Source organism: Eumetopias jubatus, unplaced genomic scaffold (assembly GCF_037043125.1).
Source record: "Eumetopias jubatus isolate StellerSeaLion01/CBP00866 unplaced genomic scaffold, mEumJub1_p1.0 scaffold_20, whole genome shotgun sequence".
In the NCBI taxonomy this organism is placed as follows: Eukaryota; Metazoa; Chordata; class Mammalia; order Carnivora; family Otariidae; genus Eumetopias; species Eumetopias jubatus.
In genome coordinates, this window is record NW_028274826.1 from 332,077 (window position 1) to 350,188 (window position 18,112).

The following is an 18,112-nucleotide window of genomic DNA, read 5'->3' on the forward strand; positions in this document are numbered from 1 at the left end:
GCGAACGGGAGCCGCCGAGGGGCGTGGCCTACTGGGGAGAGGAGGCGGGGCCACGCCCCCAGGAAGTGGAGGCCGGAGCCAGGCTGTCAGGACCAGTACCCGGCCCGGTGGGGACGGGGCGCGGGTCGGTTTGCTGGAACGGGTTCTTCCCTCTGTCGCAGTGGCAGGTGGGCGGCCGGCCACAGTCTCGGTGCAGTTGTTCCCGGCAGAAGGGAATCATCGTGGCCCGGCGCCCGGCCCCGCCGGCAGAGCACTGCGCAGGGTCAAGCCGGTCTCCCACGAAAACCTGGGCTCGGCCAAAGCAGGTCAAAGGCCAGGAAGGACTGGCTTCGGACACGTTTTGGGCGGACCCCTGGAACCCTGGCTTCTGTGGCTCTGCTAACGGGTTTGCCCGCTCGGGAAGCGTAGATAGCCCTGAATGTGAGGCCCTTGCCAACTCGGTAGAGTCGCCTCCCTGCCCCCGGGGTGTTTTACGACCCCCCGGAGACCCTCAGCAGACGTTGATATTAGGGACCTCCAGACCTACCGAACACAGTCGTTCATCCCCATGGTACGTTCAGTATCTTTTTTGGATTTTTTGGATTCTTGCCATGAAAAAAGTTTGAAGGAATATTTATCATTTCACTTTTGGATTTATTTGACTATAAAGAAGTCATTTAAATTGCTATTGGCTGTGTGATTTTGGGGGCCATCTCTAATCGAAAATTCTAAGGAAGTAAAAATACCTAGAAATTGCCTTCAAATTATTTTAATGATATATGTGCATTTAGATTTTTCAGTATCTTTTGCAATTTTGAATTAAAAATGTTTTCATGACTCAAAAAAAAATGTTTTTAAGGTCTCCAAAAATCGTGTCAACCCCATATACTGTGCTTATGATGCAGTAGGCTGTAAACTGTTGGTAGTGGGAGGACTCAGAACATGAGGTTTGTTCTGAGGGAGTGCCCCTGCAGCCATAGGCTGATTAGAAACCAGGAATGCTTCCAACTGCTTAAATGCAGTGTTCACTATTATTTTGAAAATGTCTCAGAATCCAAAAGAACCAGGGAAAGACAAAGTATCTGAGTCTGTTTTTTGAGACACCCGGATTCTGAGAGCTGGGTTAAATACTTGTCCAAAATGCTCTGCATGACTTCTGGGTTAATCTCTCCAGATCAGAGGGTAAGCAGATCAGATTTTAAGATGTAAGGTATTTAGGCGCATTCCACAAAGTGGGTGCATGTATTTCTGCTCTTTCTAACCCAACCTCCAAGCATGTAGAACTTTATGTTTTCTTCATCCCTTAGCCCAGGGTAGGAGGCTTCAAAAATGGCCAGAACCTCACCCCTCCCTATACGCCTCCTGTTTGCCTTGCCGTGTTGCCCCTCCTTCCATCAAGAAGTGGTGTTGGGGTGCCTGGGTGGCTCAGTCATTGAGCATCTGCGTTCGGCTCAGGTCATGATCCCAGGGTCCTGAGATAGAGCCCTGCATCAGCAGAAAGCCTGCTTCTCCCTCTTCCATTCCCCCCGCTTGTGTTCCCTCTCTAGCTGTCTCTCTCTGTCCAATAAATAAAATCTTTTTAAAAGGAAGGGAGGGAGGAAGGAAGGAAGGAAAGAAAGAAAGAAAAAAGAAAGAAAGAAAGGGAAGGAAATGGAAGGGAAGAAGGGAAGGGAGAGGAGAAATGGTGTTTATTTTCCACCCCCTTGAATCTGGGCCTGAACAGGTGACTTGCTTTGGGCAGAAGGACAGCAGAAGCTATGAAGCTACTTTGAAAAGTGCTTGTGCATCAGGGCTGGTCCCTTCTTACCACCCCTGGGCATCCTCCAACCACTACTGTGCAAATAAGCCCCAACCAAGCTAGAGATAGGGATCCCAGTTTTCTCTGGCACCTATCTAACACACTCTTTTTTGCATCCCTCTAAAACATAAATCTTCCCAAAACAGTTTTTCTCCCCTGCTAAATGTACTGCAATGCAGTTATTCTCACTAACTGTAGAATTAAATTAAACTCCTTAACTTGGCATTCAGGAGCTGGACTTTGGGGCCCCACCCCACCCTTCCAGACATCCCCCCACTTCATTCCCTGAAGAGCTCTTGGCTACAGCCTGGGTTTCCTCCCCTCTCCAATCCCCAATTCCAAGGGCCAGCCCCTTTACTTACTCCATATCCTCTTTCCTACTATTCAGAGTCAGTGCTTCCCTTCAGCGTTCCCACCAAGACCTTCCTTCTCCAAAAAGGGAACCCTCTGACACTGCTGGTGGGAATGCAAGCTGGTATAGCCACTCTGGAAAACTGTATGGAGTTTCCTCAAAAACTGAAAATAGATCTACCCTACGACCCAGCAATTGCACTACTAGGTATTTACCCAAAGGATACAAACGTTCTTTCATCTCCAATCTCCTGTTAAGTTCGTCCAATAAGTTTACTTCAGATATTGTATTTTTTTAACGCTAGAATTTCCATTTGGTTCTTTTCCTTAAATATATATTTTTTTCTGTACTGTGGTTTCCCATTGCTTTAGGAGAAGATTTTCCTTTAATTCTTTGAGATGTTGAAATTGCTTTGAAAATCTCATCTCTTAATTCTGATATCTGCTCATCTCAGAATTCGTCTTTATTGATGGAATTCTTTCCTGAATATGGATCTTGTGTTCTTATGTCTTCATACGTCTAGAAGTTTGTTTGGATGGTGTCTTCAGCATTTCTAATGATACATTATAGACACTCTGGATTGCCTTATGGTCTTCTAAAGGGTACTGTTTTTTGAATTTGGTTTTGTTCTACTTGGTAGTTCACTGGGCTGAAGTCGAACTCTGAGCTCTAGCTTCCCTGCAATTGGGGGTCTTTGTTCACTTCTTTCAGCTGGACTGCTGGAAAGCCGCCCCGCATGTGGGTCATGTGGGGTCGGGGTGAGAGGATGCCAGAGTTAGGGCCCCTCCGAGGCACTCTCCCACCTCAGGTCTCCACGTCCCCCGTCGCTCCTCAGCCGCTGTGGTTACCCCCATCTTTGGCCTCTGAGTCTTCATGCCTTCAAGTCTGTGATTTTTCTAAGTGCGGAAGCCACGCTAAAACATTTATTCTGAGGCAAACCCAAAATATAACAAATAACAAAAAATGAAAATGAGAACTATAAAAATGGTCAACTCTCTGTTTTGGGGGACCTTCAAGACCACCCCCAGTTTTAATGATTACCTGGGAGAATCCCCCAGGACTCAGCACATAGTCCTCCTCATGACCATGATTGATTTTAGCAACGGGACCCAGGGCACAGACAGCCGAGTGAAAGGCCCTGGGGTGAATCTGGAGGAAGCATGGTGCACGGTTCCGGAGCGCCTCCCAGTGGACCCTCACAGGACGCGCTGCACACCCCCAGCAGCTCGTTACGAGAACACAAGTGAGATGGTGCCTACCAAGGAAACACAGGAGAGACTCATGGAGGCATTCCTCTGTCTGGCACTTGTCAAGGTGCCAGACTCCCAGAAGGAAGCCTATGTTCGGTATAAACCACGCTGCTTGAATAAATCATTCAGGCACAGGGAGTCTTTCTTATCTGGGAATGGTGGGAATGCTCCTGAAATCCACATCTCTAGACCTTACCCAAGGGCCAGCCTTGCTTGTAAGCAGGCCTTTCTCAAGTCTGCGTTCCTTTTTCTGCACAGCCTACTGCCTCAGCCAAGGTGTCTTCACAGGAGAAGTGCTAGCAGTATTGTTCTGGGACCTCACGCAGCCGGGTGAGACCAGTCTGCATGCCTGCTGCCAGGTCTGCCTCGTATAGGCCCTGGCCAGAGCCCGTTAAAACAGTACCGTTCACCTTTTACCACCATGTGCAAGTGAGAAATCCCAGCTGCCAGACGTGCTGTAGGCCTGGCAGCCCCTTTGAATCTCAGATGCCAATCACTGGCAGCAGGAGGGTTTCCTGCTGGACTGGAGAGCCTGCCGACAGTTGTGAGAAGCAAAAGTGCCCTCTTTCCTCTGCTCCTCCCCAGTGTTGTGCCACCAGGGGTCTTCATGTTGTCTTCCCAGACTTTCAGCTGAAAGGGTTTTATGCAAGAAGCACAAAACATTTGGGGAGCCTGGGTGGCTCATTTTGTTGAGTGTCTGACTCTTGGTTTTGGCTCACGTCATGAGATTGAGGGATCGAGGGACCTCAGGGTCATGAGATTGAGCTCCGTGCTTGGCGGTGAGTCCACTTGAGATTCTTTCTCTGCCTCTCCCCCCACCCCCGCTCGCTCTTTCTCCTGCTCTCTCTCAAATAAATCTTAAAAAACAAAAAGAAGAAGAAGCACAAAGCATTTTTTACATGAAATTATTTTTTTCTTTAGAGAAAGAGAGATAGTGTGTGGGGGGGTGGAGGCAGAGGGGCAGAGGGAGAAGGAGAGAGAATCTTAAGCAGGCTCATGACCCTGAGATCATGACCTGAGCCAAAATCAAGAGTCAGACTCTTAAGAGACTGAGCCACCCAGGTTCCCCATACAGGAAAATACTTTCATACAACTTAATCCTGAAGACACATCATGTTTAGGAATTGGTCAAGAGGAAATCTGAATCTTCAGACCATTTCAAAATGGCTTTACATACCCCACCACCGCTTTTGTCCCCATCATTTATCTGGGGAATGGCCCACAGACATCATGTACTTTCTGGGGCAGCGGCACTTACTAATCAAACTACCTTACTCTCAGGTGCATACAGGGGGAGGTGAGGGAAGTGGGTTCAGGCTCGTGGTCCACTGTTGCAAACTGCAGCTGATCTGGAATGCCAAGCACAAGTTAACAGCAGCCAGACACTCCCGAGACAGATGGGGCTGTGGAGGGTCACCAGCATGGGATGGACCTCCCTCTTGCAGCTTTGGGCAGGGGTCACAAGTTGGTGCCCCTAGCATCTTGATTTCAGATGGCCCATCAGAGCATGGGCCCTTGATCGTGGGCAGCTCAGGGAAACCAGATGGCCCAGCTAGCATCCGGCTTGTTTTAATGGTTAATTTCCCTTCAGGGCTTGTGAATTCTTACACCTGTTGCAGGTCCCAGCTCTGATTGCGAGCCTGTTCCTCGATTCAGCTTGGCGCTGATCGTGCCATGCTTGAAACGGCCCTGGCAGACCACGTAGGGTCCAGCTTAGAGTCAAGTGCAGGCATTTGGGGTCTGTTGAGTCCAGGGTTCCAGATGATGGGACTTCCAGGCCATGCTGGGAGAGCTGTGCTAAGACGCAGCATCAGCCCTGCTCCAAGGAGGGCTTGAGGGGACGGTGGAGATGGGGGAGGGGGGTGCCTCGTTCTCAGGACACATTGGGAAGCCCACCCTGTTCAGACACCAGCTCGGCCCTCCATCCACAGCTTTTACCTTGCTGTGCAGTGAGCTTGAGTCTGACGAGTTCTTGTGTGAGTGGCTCGTTTTCTCTTTTTCCATTAGTTTTTTCAGTAGTCGCTAGATTGTTGTATCAAACCTGCATTTGTATTACAGAATTTACCTTAAACTTAGAAGTCTCTTTTCATTTTCCAGTTGAGTACCTTCAGGTATCTTGAAGCCCTCCTTGGAGCAGGGCTGATGCTGCGTCTTAGCACAGCTCTCACAGCATGGCCTGGAAGTCCCATCATCTGGAACCCTGGACTCAACAGACCCCAAATGCCTTCAGGTATCTTCAGGTGTACGTGATGCCCGTTGTTAACGCGTAGATTATTAACGAAACGGAAAAGGAATCCTAGTCTTCCTTCAGAGGGCAGCAGGGAGACTGGAAATGCGGGCAGCGAATGGGCCAGGGCACTGTGGCTTCAGGGTCCTGAGGGCAGGCAGGCAGCAGCCGTGGCGAGGAGCATGGGGACACAGCGGGCTGGGGTTCTTTCCCTCCTAGCTGACGTGGGTCTTGTTTAAATTTCAGGCCTGTAATAAGGACAGATTTCTGAAACTTCCGTATAGCATTGTACTTGTCCAGCTTTCTGATAGCCAATTAAGAATAGATATATATTTTTTAAAACAACTGAAATCCCAAGAACTCAAAGACTTCTGATAGTTTACTCTGAAAGGCTCCAGTATCATCTCCATTGGTGGATGTAACTCACCCACTAAGAATATTACTTGTGTCCACATGAATCAGTTTGAAAAATACAGGAGCATATTTAGATTATAACAAATTCAGTAGGTCACTCTACATCCACATGATCATTTGCATCCTCCCTCTGTGAACTCAGGTATGCTTCCTACCTGTGTGCTTTGGAGTTTTGTCTCCTAATGTCAGTTACACGCCGGTCACGTTAGGATGTGTGGGATCACCACACAGAAGAAATGGGAAGTCACTCGCCCTTGGGCTGTCTAGTAGGCAGTACAGTCAGAATCCTGTGTGGGTGTTGGTGGTTAAAGTCCATACAGGCAAGGAACTTTTTGGTACTATAAATTGTTTGTGATCTCCTGGTAAACATAATCATGCACCATTAAAAAAGTAAAATTTGTTATCAATACATTTTCACCTATTATAACATTATTTTAATAAAATTATATAGAGTTTTAAAAACTAAAATTTATAAATCAACAGATGTACTTTTATAAATTGCCTTAAAATAAGGTGCTTCAGTGTCATGTCCAGAGACTTACTGTTTAAGCATTTACCTGTTGCCTGTGAGTCGGGTAATCTAAACGACTTTTTTCTACTTCAGAGCTAGTTCTGGGAAAGTTGCTGTGATGTGTGAATAGTTAAAGCCTTCCCATACAATTTTATAAATATAGATCGTGGGGATGTGCTTCAGGCACATGGGAGAAATGCAGTATGTTCATAGCTTCAAGGAAGTCACCTGTTTATGGCAAATGCAGTAGCTGTTAGAAAAACATGCAAGTAAATTTAGGAATTTGCTAAATTGTTTTATAGAACTTATGCAGAATTGTGAGGATTATTTAAATCCCACTAAATTCTTGGGTACCCATGTAACTCCTGAGTACTCATACACAGTATGACAGAACTCCACGAAGTATATTTCCACCTTTAAACTTGGAATCTGGGACAGCCCCAGGCGACATGGAGCTTTTGAGCAACTCCCAAGTGCTCGACATACACCTATCATTAAGTAGTAGTCTTTTAGAACCAAGAGAAATTGCCACACCTCTGTTGAGCTTAAAAATTATTTCCCTTAGTTATCCTCCATCCTAACCTAGTGTTGGCACACAAAGTATAGGAAAACCGACCATCACTTTTGGTACATAACATATGAAAAATATTAGTTGGTGAATGAAAAATTTCCAAGTAATTTTGTCTAATTATAATGTAATGAATTCAGATATTCTGTATTCCAGGACCTTTTTTCAGTCAGTGCTTATGTGTATGCCCAGAAGCCACAACTGGATATTCATAGTTTTGAAGGCACATTTACCAGGGTAAGTTAAATCTTGTGTTAAATACAAATATATTCATTGTGTATATAAGTTAAAAACAGCAAACCTTAAATTTGAATAAATGAGAACAGAAGCTTTGAACTGAAAAGGGAAAGCCTAGAGAATGTTTCAAGTTCTTAAATTTTCCCACATCCAGTCTCTGTGGGATATACTCAGTCCAGTGTTTTTGTTTAGCATATTTACTCTGGAGAAAGTCCTTCTCCCTGAAAATATTACGAGCCAGTAAGATGAAGTACTTTCACTAGTTCAGTGTGAGTTTGGATAGGATTTAATAGACTGTGATACCCACATTGTTTCCTGGTTTGTATTGACTGGATGGCTGTGCATCTGCTCATGTACACGTGTGTGCTTCATTGGATTCTTTGCACGATCATGGTGTTTTGCTATAGCTTGAAGTCCCTTCTCCCCAGTGACTCCCCAATCAGATTTGGAGGACTCAGTAACTTTTGATTTTAACAGCTGATATTATAAATGCTTCATAATACTTAAGGGGTTTGTGGGGGCACCTGGATGGCTCAGTCGTTAAGCGTCTGCCTTCGGCTCAGGTCACGGTCCCAGGGTCCTGGGATCGAGCCCCACATCGGGCTCCCCGCTCAGCAGGAGGCCTGCTTCTCCCTCTCCCACTCCCCCTGCTTATGTTCCCTCTCTCGCTGTGTCTCTCTCTGTCAAATAAATAAATAAAATCTTTTAAAAATATATATATAATCCTTAAGGGGTTTTAGTATATGTCTATAGTTTACTTTTAATTGCTGCAGATTTCTGTTGGTATAGTCTGCTTCGTTTCCCTCTTGTTCACGTACCAGGATTAGTGAGCAGTTGTCATCATTTGAGAAAGCACTTGCTAATGCCAGGTAATGAGGAAATTATGGGGATGTAAAAATGAGGATGCCTGTGGAGGAGATAGTCATTGGCCATTGCTTTGTAACTTTATTTTTACGAGTGCTTCGGTAACAGTATGTTCAAGGTGTTCATGGAAACAGATGAGGGAGACGAGGCAGTGCATAATGAGGTCTGGAGAGAATACCGAGATCTTTATGTGTTTTTGTAAAAATATTTATGAAGAAAGCATCTCCTAATTAAAGACAATTTAGCATTATTTGAGAAAAAGCCTTTCCAAAGAGCTTCCTTAGTACGATAAGAGTTATTAACTTAGGGGGCGCCTGGGTGGCTCAGTCAGTTGAGTGTCTGCTTTTGGCTCAGGCCATGATCCCAGGGTCCTGGGATTGAGCCTCACATCAGGCTCCCTGCTCAGCTTCTCCTTCTGCCTCTGCCACTCCCCCTGCTTGTGCGCTCTCAAATCTTTCTTCTGTCAAAAAAATGGATAAAATTAAAAAAAAAGTTATTAACTTAGCCACTATTAATATTTTGGAATAATATTTGCTTACTTCCTTTCTGTTTCACAGATTTATATTGCTTATCACTTGGTAAGAGTTGGAAATGTCTGCTAGACAATGTGTGGAATCCCCCTGAAATCAGTGCGAGGGAGCGAGAGTTTGGCTGAACACAACCAGGCTGCAAAGCGCAGTTCACACAGTGCGTGACTGAGCATGGGACAGTGCGTGACCTGTGTGCATGGCCGAGCGTGTGAGACTGTATGTGAGTGAGCGTGCAGATGTGGGGGAAGGGTAGCCAGGCTCCTTCCTGAAGGTCTTGTCAGAAGAAGGAAGAAGCCATTTAAGGATTTTCAGCTTAGAAGAGAGATTGTAATATTGGTGTATGTAAAAGAGTCCTCTAGACTTCCGGTTTCCTTGGGATGAAGGCAGTCACCTGAATTTGCTCCCGTCCCACTGTGTCCCCAAACCGTACGGGTCAGGTGCAGGGAGCTCGGGCTGCCTGTAGCTCGTGCACGCAGCACACAGGGGAGAAAGAAAACACTGTGAGCTCCAGTTTCTGTAGTGAGGAAAAGTACCCCACATGGCACAGTCACCTCCAGAGCCAGGAGAGGGCACAAGGATTTTCTCTCAGGATTTGGATCTGATGGCAGCTTTGTAGTTCTCTGTAGAGTTTTTTTTTTAAATTTTTTATTGTTATGTTAATCACCATACATTACATCATTAGTTTTTGATGTAGTGTTCCATGATTCATTGTTTGTGCATAACACCCAGTGCTCCACGCAGAACGTGCCCTCTTTAGTACCCACCACCAGGCTAACCCATCCCCGCACCCCCCTCCCCTCTAGAACCCTCAGTTTGTTTTTCAGAGTCCATCATCTCTCATGGTTTGTCTCCCCCTCCAACTTACTCCCCTTCATTCTTCCCCTCCTGCTATCTTCTTCTTTTTTTTTTCTTAACATATATTGCATTATTTATTTCAGAAGTACAGATCTGTGATTCAACAGTCTTGCACAATTCACAGCGCTCACCGTAGCACATACCCTCCCCAATTATCACCCAGCCACCCCATCCCTCCCACCCCCCACCACTCCAGCAACCCTCAGTTTGTTTCCTGAGATTAAGAATTCCTCATGTCAGTGAGATCATATGATACATGTCTTTCTCTGATTAACTTATAAGTTTCTTTTCTTTTTTTTTTTTGAAGATTTTATTTATTTATTTGAGAGAGAGAGAATGAGAGATAGAGAGCACAAGAGGGAAGAGGGTCCGAGGGAGAAGCAGACTCCCTGCTGAGCAGGGAGCCCGACGCGGGACTTGATCCCAGGCCTCCAGGATCATGACCTGAGCCGAAGGCAGTCGCTTAACCAACTGAGCCACCCAGGCACCCTCTCTGATTGCCTTAGTTCACTCAGCATAACACCCTCCAGTTCCATCCACGTCATTGCAAATGGCAAGATCTCATTCCTTTTGATGGCTGCATAATATTCCATTGTGTATATATACCACATCTTCTTTATCCATTCATCTGTCGATGGACGTCTTGGCTCTTTCCACAGTTTGGCTATTGTGGACATTGCTGCTATAAACATTGGGGTGCACGTACCCCTTCGGATCCCTACATTTGTATCTTTGTGGTAAATACCCAGTAGTTCTCTGTAGAGTTTTGTACACCTTTTGTTTGATTTATTTTTAGGTAGTTAGATTTTGTTGATGCTGTTTCATTTGTTACCTTCTTAAAATTTCATTTTCTATTTATTGCCATATAAAAATATAGTTGCAGTGAAGCCTTTTATTCCCAAATTGGTTTCCCATTAAAAATATTAAATGCATACTTTGCATTTTAATTACAGATCCCAGTCAGATGTTGAGCACTGTCATCTCAAGAATTTACCCTGTCTTGGGGCGCCTGGGGGGCTCAGTCAGTCAAGCGACCGCCTCTTGATTTTGGCTCAGGTCATGATCTCAGGTTGTCCCGTTTAACACTCTCTCTCTCTGCCCCACCCCTCTAAGAAAAATTATTTACCCTGTTTGGCCAGCTGATAGTTTTTTAAATGAGAAACTTGGTGACTTGTAGCACAAGACTTCACTGCTGTTGGTCAGGTGCTGAGGCCGCCTCAGGGCCCTGGGGAAGCTATTTCCTGTCTGTGTGAGGGAGGCAGATGGTGGGTCCCTGATGTGTAGGTGCAGAGGCTCACAGAAACACTGGAAAAGAAAGCACAGTGACTTGTCAGTTTGGGCTGCTGATGTGCAAGACCATAGTGCAGGATGACCCTGAACACGTCGGCCCCGCCCTTTTTATTCCAACTCCATACACTCCCATGTGTGTTCGGAGTGATGGGGTGTCGCTTTGAAGATGCTTGCCAAAGTCCAGATCTTACTCTTCACTCATGGAATCGGCCAGGCCAGAGCCAGCTCCGTAGTAGTTGTGGGCGCAGCCTGCCCCTGACCGTCCTGACCGGTCCTGAGTCACTCTTCTGCCCCTACCCCACTCACGAGCTCCGTGTGGACAGGCTGTGAAATTCACTTCTGTCTTCTTCCTCCGCTGTTGAGATGGTGATCTGTGTGACCAGTGGCTGAGGGGCCAGGAGCCGACATGACCTCCTGTTGGAGAAAGCTGTTCCAATGATTGGATTTCAAAAGGGGGAAAGATCTGCAGCCTCCAAGTCAGCTATTCTGTAACAGTGTTTTTGCTTGGATTTGAAAGAAATGAGACCAAATGAGAAGTAGATGCTTCATCATGACATGAGAACAAGAATGATGGTGGTTGGCTGCCGTGAGCGGTTCTCCTGTTCCAGCTGTGGGCCAGACTGCAGAGGTTCCAGGGCCGCACCCCAGGCCGGCAGCCTGAGTCGTTCATGCAGAGGGCTCACCGTGGAGAGGGTGCCTTTCAGCCAGAGACCCCAGCGGGCCCAGATGTATCTCGCCTTGAAAGAGCTTCCAAGGGCCACACTGGGCGGTGCGTGGGGCCAGCTGCCTGGCGGTGCTGAGTTGGCCTGGCTGAGAGGCGAGGCTCTGCCCGCGTGCCCGCCAGTACTCCGTGTGTCCTGCCCACAGTCCGTCACTAGTTGTGCATCTAGAGAGGAAACAAAGATGGTGAATTTGCACACAGGCCAGATGACATCGTGGCACTTCACGCAGACGTTGTGCACGCAGCCCTGTGCACGTGGACCATTCTCGTGGAGTGGGGCCCCAGGATGAAGCGTGAGCCCCTGAGCTCTGGGAAGACACGTGAGCTAAAGCCTGCCTGAGGCCTGTTGTCGTCGTGACAGGCAGGTGGGAAGATGGGCTGTGCCGCCGTGGATTATAGGTACTTAACAATAGTCTGGGAAGAATTAATTCATTTAAATTCTAGTCATTATGGTGCCATTTCCTACCATCATGTCATACTTATTTTGAAAGGAAATTGAAGAAAAATTAGCTTACCTGCGGTGGATCATTGTTTAAGGGAAATCTGATGACCAACACTCACTTCAGGCAATTCACAGCAGCTTCTTCTATAGTTTAAAATGCTCTTCATGTAAGTTATATGATTATCCTTTGGGAGGAATATGTGTCTCACCTTGCTGTTTTCTTGAGAGCATTGTTTTGTAAGGACAGTTAATCATCAGTCAAGTATCAAGGCTCTGAGAGATGCTGAAGGACACAGAGGAGTGTAGAGTGCATCTCTGGGAGTCCTTCAGGACTGCATTTCCACGTGCCCCCACCCTGGCTCTTTGAGGACACCTTCCTGCCCGACCCAGAACCTCAGGGCTCCACACACACCGCCCCGTCCCTGCTTGGAACTCAGTAGAACCCACTTAGAGTGTGGGAAGGAAGGCTTGAGGTAGAACAGGCAGGTACCGTGGGGTTATTTGTCCTTTGATGACTTTGCTGGATAAAAGACTTGCCTTTGTTGACTGTTTACTTTCTTGGTCGTTGGTTTTGGTCAGTCGTTTGATTTAGTCTGTTCTGCTTTCCCCAAAGTAGTTGGTGCCATGTCAGCAAGTTTTACCACATTTAGATAAAAACAGTGGAGAAAAACATTTTGATAAGCAAAATTTGACCAGTCTTTATTTTATAGACCTTGTGGAAGTATGTGTAGTTAAAGGGAAGTGCTACCAGAGATCTGATTATGGGGATGAGTAGTCCCAGGGAGCATCCACAGCTGGGCTGTGTCTGGCCCAGGAGGCCAGACTGGAGGAGGAGACCGAAGCTCCCGGGAGGTCAGCCACAAGTGCTGACCTCTGATGGAGTTAGGAAGATCCACCAACGGGAATCACGCAGCAGCACTTGGGGAAGGCCGTTGGGTGGGAAATGGCTAAGGTCATAAGAGGTCTGAAAATAATCAGACCAGAAATGAAAACTCTTTTATGTTAATTATTAGTGTGGAATTACTCTTGTCAAAGTAAATCAGTTACTTATGCATTTATGTTTTGTTTGCCTGGAGCACTTTTGCCTGCGTCTTTTTTCATGTAGAATGTAGCCTGATGGACTCCAGTATTGAACTAGCTCACGGTGGGTCCATCCCCCAGTCAAAATGCACAGCCTCTCGGAAATCATACTGCCCCTTGTCTCCTCACATCTGGCCTGGGTGTTCTGTCATATTTTTGAGCACCAAGGCTTGATAGACGACGATCTCTGAGATTCTGAGACTCTTCTCAGATCGCCGAGGAGCCGCAACCCCGTACCCTCTTTGTGATCCATGGTGTGTGTTCTCCAGGAGCAGCCGAGGTGCCGAGGAGCTTTCAGTGCAGATCCACTCGGCCATGGCTGTTCCCGGCTTCAGCCATAAACAGCCCTCATCCAGAGTGAGAACCTGTTGAGTGAACCTGATTTCTTACGTAGGATACCAAAAGCACAAACAATAAAAGAAAAACTAATGTAGCTCCCCATTCATATCTCTCAGGTCACCTCCTCACCTGGTGTCCACCCAGCACCAGGCCTCCTGGTACTTATCAAATCTTTAAAAATATCGGTGGAATGAATAAATAAACAGATGAAGGGATGTAGGGAATCTGAGAATGGGGACTGTTTGCCAGGTTTCTCAAAAGCCCTGAACTCTATGTTCAGGTCTGCATGGGGTCAGTCATGGGCTAGATGTTGCTGGAACCACAGTGTATGGAGACCAAGGACAGAGCCCCTGCTCCTCAAGAGTCCCAGAGCAGGTAGAGCACTGGTCCCCGTAGCCTGAGGTCAACCTAGACAGCAGAGTACGCTGGGAAATGGGGTCCGGGGGAAAACGATCAAGAAAGAATTCTTGAGATGTGTTTAGCTCAAAAAGGGTAGTTTTATTAAAGCACGGGGGTAGGACCCGAGGGTAGAAAGAGCTGCACTGGGGTCATGAGGAGACACTGATCCTATACTTTCAAGTTAGGGGGTGTAATGGATACTGCTAAGTCTCCAAGGAATTTGGAAGCAAGGTTTCCAGGACCCCGAGGGGCTAGCTGCGGTTAGGAAAACGTCACTTACTCCCGCCCAGTAAAACCTCAGTCGTGAGACTCTCCAGAGGTATATCAACGGTCATATGCTTGGGGGATGATGGCTAACACATATTGTGGGGGCGCAGAGATAAAGGAAGTTTCCAAGGGGATTTTTACAGGATCCTGGAGGTCAGGCTAATGTCAAACTAAGGCTGTCTTCTGCCTCCAGCAAGTGTGAACATTGGGGCAGTTAAACTCCCAGGGGAAGGTCACGATGCCTGTCTCAAGGACGTGTCGATGGGCTGTGAACTGTAAGGAAGTTTGATTTTTCTTTTCTCTATTTCTTTTGCCTTTGTGTTCCACAGCAAGTACCAGAGGCCTGAGGGACAGCCCGTGGGGGGACACGTGCGTCGTTGCCTTGACAGGAGCGCCGGATCCGCAGGTGTCTACATGGGTCACAACTTACTAAGCTGCACGCTTCGTGTGTGGTTTATTGTATCAATGCTGTGAAAGAATCTTTCAAGGAAAAAAGGAACAAACTATGATAAAGGAGGCTGAGAGCAGAACCAGGAAGGACGGGCTGCTGCTGAAGAGACCTGGATCCCAGGCTCCGGTCTGGCCCTTCCTGCCTTATGACCCGGGAGGGCGACCCTGATCTCCCTAAGCCAGTTTTGCACCAGTGAAATGAGAAGCACACTCACCACCCGGCTTTCCTGAAGGTCAGTGACAGGAGCAGAGCCCGGGCTGACAGTAAGCAGGGACGACTCGGGAGTGATTTGGGGGACAGCGAGCCTGAGCACACATCCCACAACAGCTCTTTCCAGAGACTCCAGGCCGCGGCCTCCTCCCCCAACCTCGGTGACGCCTCTGTTCTACCTTAACCCCCCAAACACTTGCCTGCCCTAGGACGCAGGTGCACACAGTCTGGAAGTTAGCGCACCGCGAGCCCCGGGGCCCCTGCGCCTGGGCCACAGGAGGGCTGTCCCCACCTGAGCCCGCGTTCTCCCGTGTTCTGCGCCCAGGGTTGAGTCCTGGGGGCGGCCCCCACTGCGCCCGCTCGCCGGCTCCCCACCCCAGGCCAGGCCGCACAGCCCTTCGCCCAGCCCCGAGCACCCCAGTGCAGAGAGAGCCCGAAGCGGGTGCACAGGGGGCGTTGGCAGGACCGGGGAACTCTGCGGGACCAGGACCGCTGACCCCAGGGGCGCCCGCGGCTTCCCGGTCTCCCGGCTCCCAGCACACCGGTCCCAGGAAGCTCCGGACCTCCCGTTGCACCCTGCGGATGGGGGCGCCCCCTGCAGGCCCTCGGGCGCGCTGTTCGTCGTCCCTGCCGCGGCCCCTCCTGCCAGGGGACCCGGGGACCTCCCGTCAGCGGCCTGACTCTGGGGCAGTTCAGCCATGGCCCCGGGTCCCGCGGAGACCTCCTCGCGTACTCTTGGCGCTGCCTGCACCCCAGCCCCTCCGCGACCTTGCGACCTTGCGCCGCGGCTTCCCGGGGTCGGACTGGGACGGCTCCGGGGGACCCGACTCCCCAACGCCCGATGGAGCGAGGGGAGCGAGAACCAGGGTCCAGAGAGGAAATCTCTGGGGGCCTGAGGACCCCGCCGGGTGGAGAGACGGGGTTTCCGGGACCTGCCCGTGAGCACCAGCCTGGGTCCCCAGTCCCGCGCCCCACGCCGGGTCCCCTGCTCGGCCAGCCCAACGTCCGGACGGAACCCGGGCCCGGATAGATCCGCGCGCCCCGCCCTGAGCAGCAGGAGGCCCTGGCAGCCTGGCCATCCCGCCCAAGGTGGAGCACCTCATTCACCGCCTTGGCCCCGGGGCCCCTTCGCCCCCTGCTGGAAGCTGGCTGAGCGCTCCTTGGTGCCACCAGGGCTGTGCCCTAGGATGGCTGGGCCGCCACACTGTGTCCCCGCCAGGGGGGCTGGAAGGGACATTCTGAGGGCCGGCGAGATGCCCGCGATCGCCCCCTCCTCTCCAGCTAGTACATGGCCGGCCACGTGGCAGAGGTTTCTTTCTAGTCAGCAGGGCACCTGCGGTAGGTGCTAGGGTGCTCCTCCTTCCACGGGTGAGGAAGCTGAGACTCAGGGAGGGAAGCACCCCTGAGGGTGGACTCACCTGCCCTCCTGCCTCGCTCAGTCCTGGAATTCCTATTCCTTACTCCCCCCCCCCCACTCAGTTCACCCAGGTTCTTTCCGCTTAGAATGTCACCTCCCCTCCGCTCCATCAGGGAGCAGTGTCCCCCAGAAGCCCAGTATCCTCGGCTCGATGCTCCTCTTGCTCACTCTTAGGGTCCTCCATCAGCCCCTCACCCCTTCCCGTCTCCAGGCAGATGATGACATTTCCCCTGGCTTTGGCCCCGCTGACCTCAGGGTGGCACATCTCTAAAGCGCTCAGATTCTGTAGAGACACCTGCACACAGCCTCAGCTGATCTGCGCTGTGTCCTCAGCCCCACCCCACCTTCCCAGGCTCCGAGGTGAGAAGGGGAAATACAAATGCAGCCCTCCAGCGCTGGCTCACGGGGGAAGCTGGGACACCAACATGACTCAGACACAGTGGGACAGGGTCGCTGGTCATCTGGAGGGTGTGGTGGCAAGCAGAAGCTGAGGACACTGTGCTCTAAGACGGATGGCCGCCTTGCACACACCAGCCCAGGCTCGAGAAGACTGCTGAAGAGCTCGCTCAGCGTGGACACCTCAGAGGGAATTAAAGGACATTCCGCACCTGTGTCTCCGACGAGGATTTAAGAAGAGTCCACTACAATGAGGGCTCTTAGACGAGACGCTAAAATATCTGGACGACACCCAAGAGTGATCCCAGACCTGGAAACAAAGACCCCAAAGTCTCATTGCACGAGGAATAAACAAAGGAGTTTTCATCAGAATTGTGCTGAGCTGAACAGCGGTGCACAGTGGCTGCCGGAGGAGGCCACAGGAGTGCCGCTCCCGTCCACCCGAAGGCTCACGAGCCAGGGCTGGTTCTTCTGAGGCTGGGATGGAGACTGCCGCTTCCTCTGCCCCAGCACCTGGGGGTTTGCTGGTGGCCATGGGTGCTCCTCGAGGGCTGGTACGTCCCCCAAAACTGCCCCCATCTCTGCAGGCCATCCTCCGTGTGTGCCCGTCTGGCCCTTCCTGAGCAGGTGAGAGATCCCAGAACACAACACACAAGATCGTGGAAGAGTGTCTGCAGAGAGTGCAAAACGACGGCAGGTCTGACTCACGCCGGGTGGAGCAGAAGGGGTCAGGGAGGGCTTCTCGGAGGAAGGGACATTCGGAAGAGAGCTGAGGCACAGAGGTAGTTAGGGAAGTTGGGTGGGCTTCCGCGGAAGAGGAGACCACTTGTGAAAAACCCCAGAGTGGTGGAAGCGGAGGGAAGGGTGAGGGGGGGGAGAGCACAGGCTGTGGAGGGAGGTTCAGTCTGAGGACAGGGAGCCCCGGGCAGGCTCGGGGGCTGAGCTTGGAGCCCAGGACCCCCAAACGGAGATGCCACGTGAGGGGCTGGAGTTCAGAGGACAGAGAGATGTGGGAGCCGGACACGTGGAGTCACCAGTATGTAGCTGGCGATGCAATTCGCTGGTGCGGTTAGGGCCACCCAAGGAGAACACAGTAGAACGGCATCAGTCAGCTACTGCCACGTAAGGACCACCCACAGGATCTCTGTGCTATGAACCGACACGAATGTACTTAGCTTTCCCGTCTGGGCAGCATGGGGTCAGGTGGTGCAGGCTGGCCCTACTGGGCGGCGGGGGTCTCCGCAGCTTGCGCCCGCCTTGGGGGGTGGCTGTCCGTGACTGGTTCGCGCCGGCTCTGCTGCCATTGTCCCCCCTCCCACCGAGGGCGGCCACGTCCTGCTCGTCTCACGGCCACGCCGAGGCCACAGCAGGCGAGGCCACAGCAGGCTGGGAGGAAGGGCTCAGCACAGGACTGCATTTCTGCCTCAGCGGCTAAGTGAAGCATGTCGAGGGGCCAAACCCCAAGTGCAGAAGGGCCTGCACAGGGTCTGTCGAGGGTCACAGCCCTGGGCACGC

The 18,112-nt window shown here is 50.3% G+C and overlaps 1 long non-coding RNA gene across 1 annotated transcript; it reads left to right on the forward strand.

Annotated features, from left to right (window-relative positions):
• The first annotated feature begins 406 nt into the window (after window positions 1-406).
• On the forward strand, window positions 407-17,051 carry LOC148162102 (uncharacterized). Its single transcript, XR_015767192.1, has 4 exons — window positions 407-550; window positions 5,477-5,609; window positions 7,256-7,336; window positions 14,453-17,051. It is a non-coding gene; the product is annotated as an uncharacterized LOC148162102 (long non-coding RNA).
• The last annotated feature ends 1,061 nt before the right edge of the window (window positions 17,052-18,112 follow it).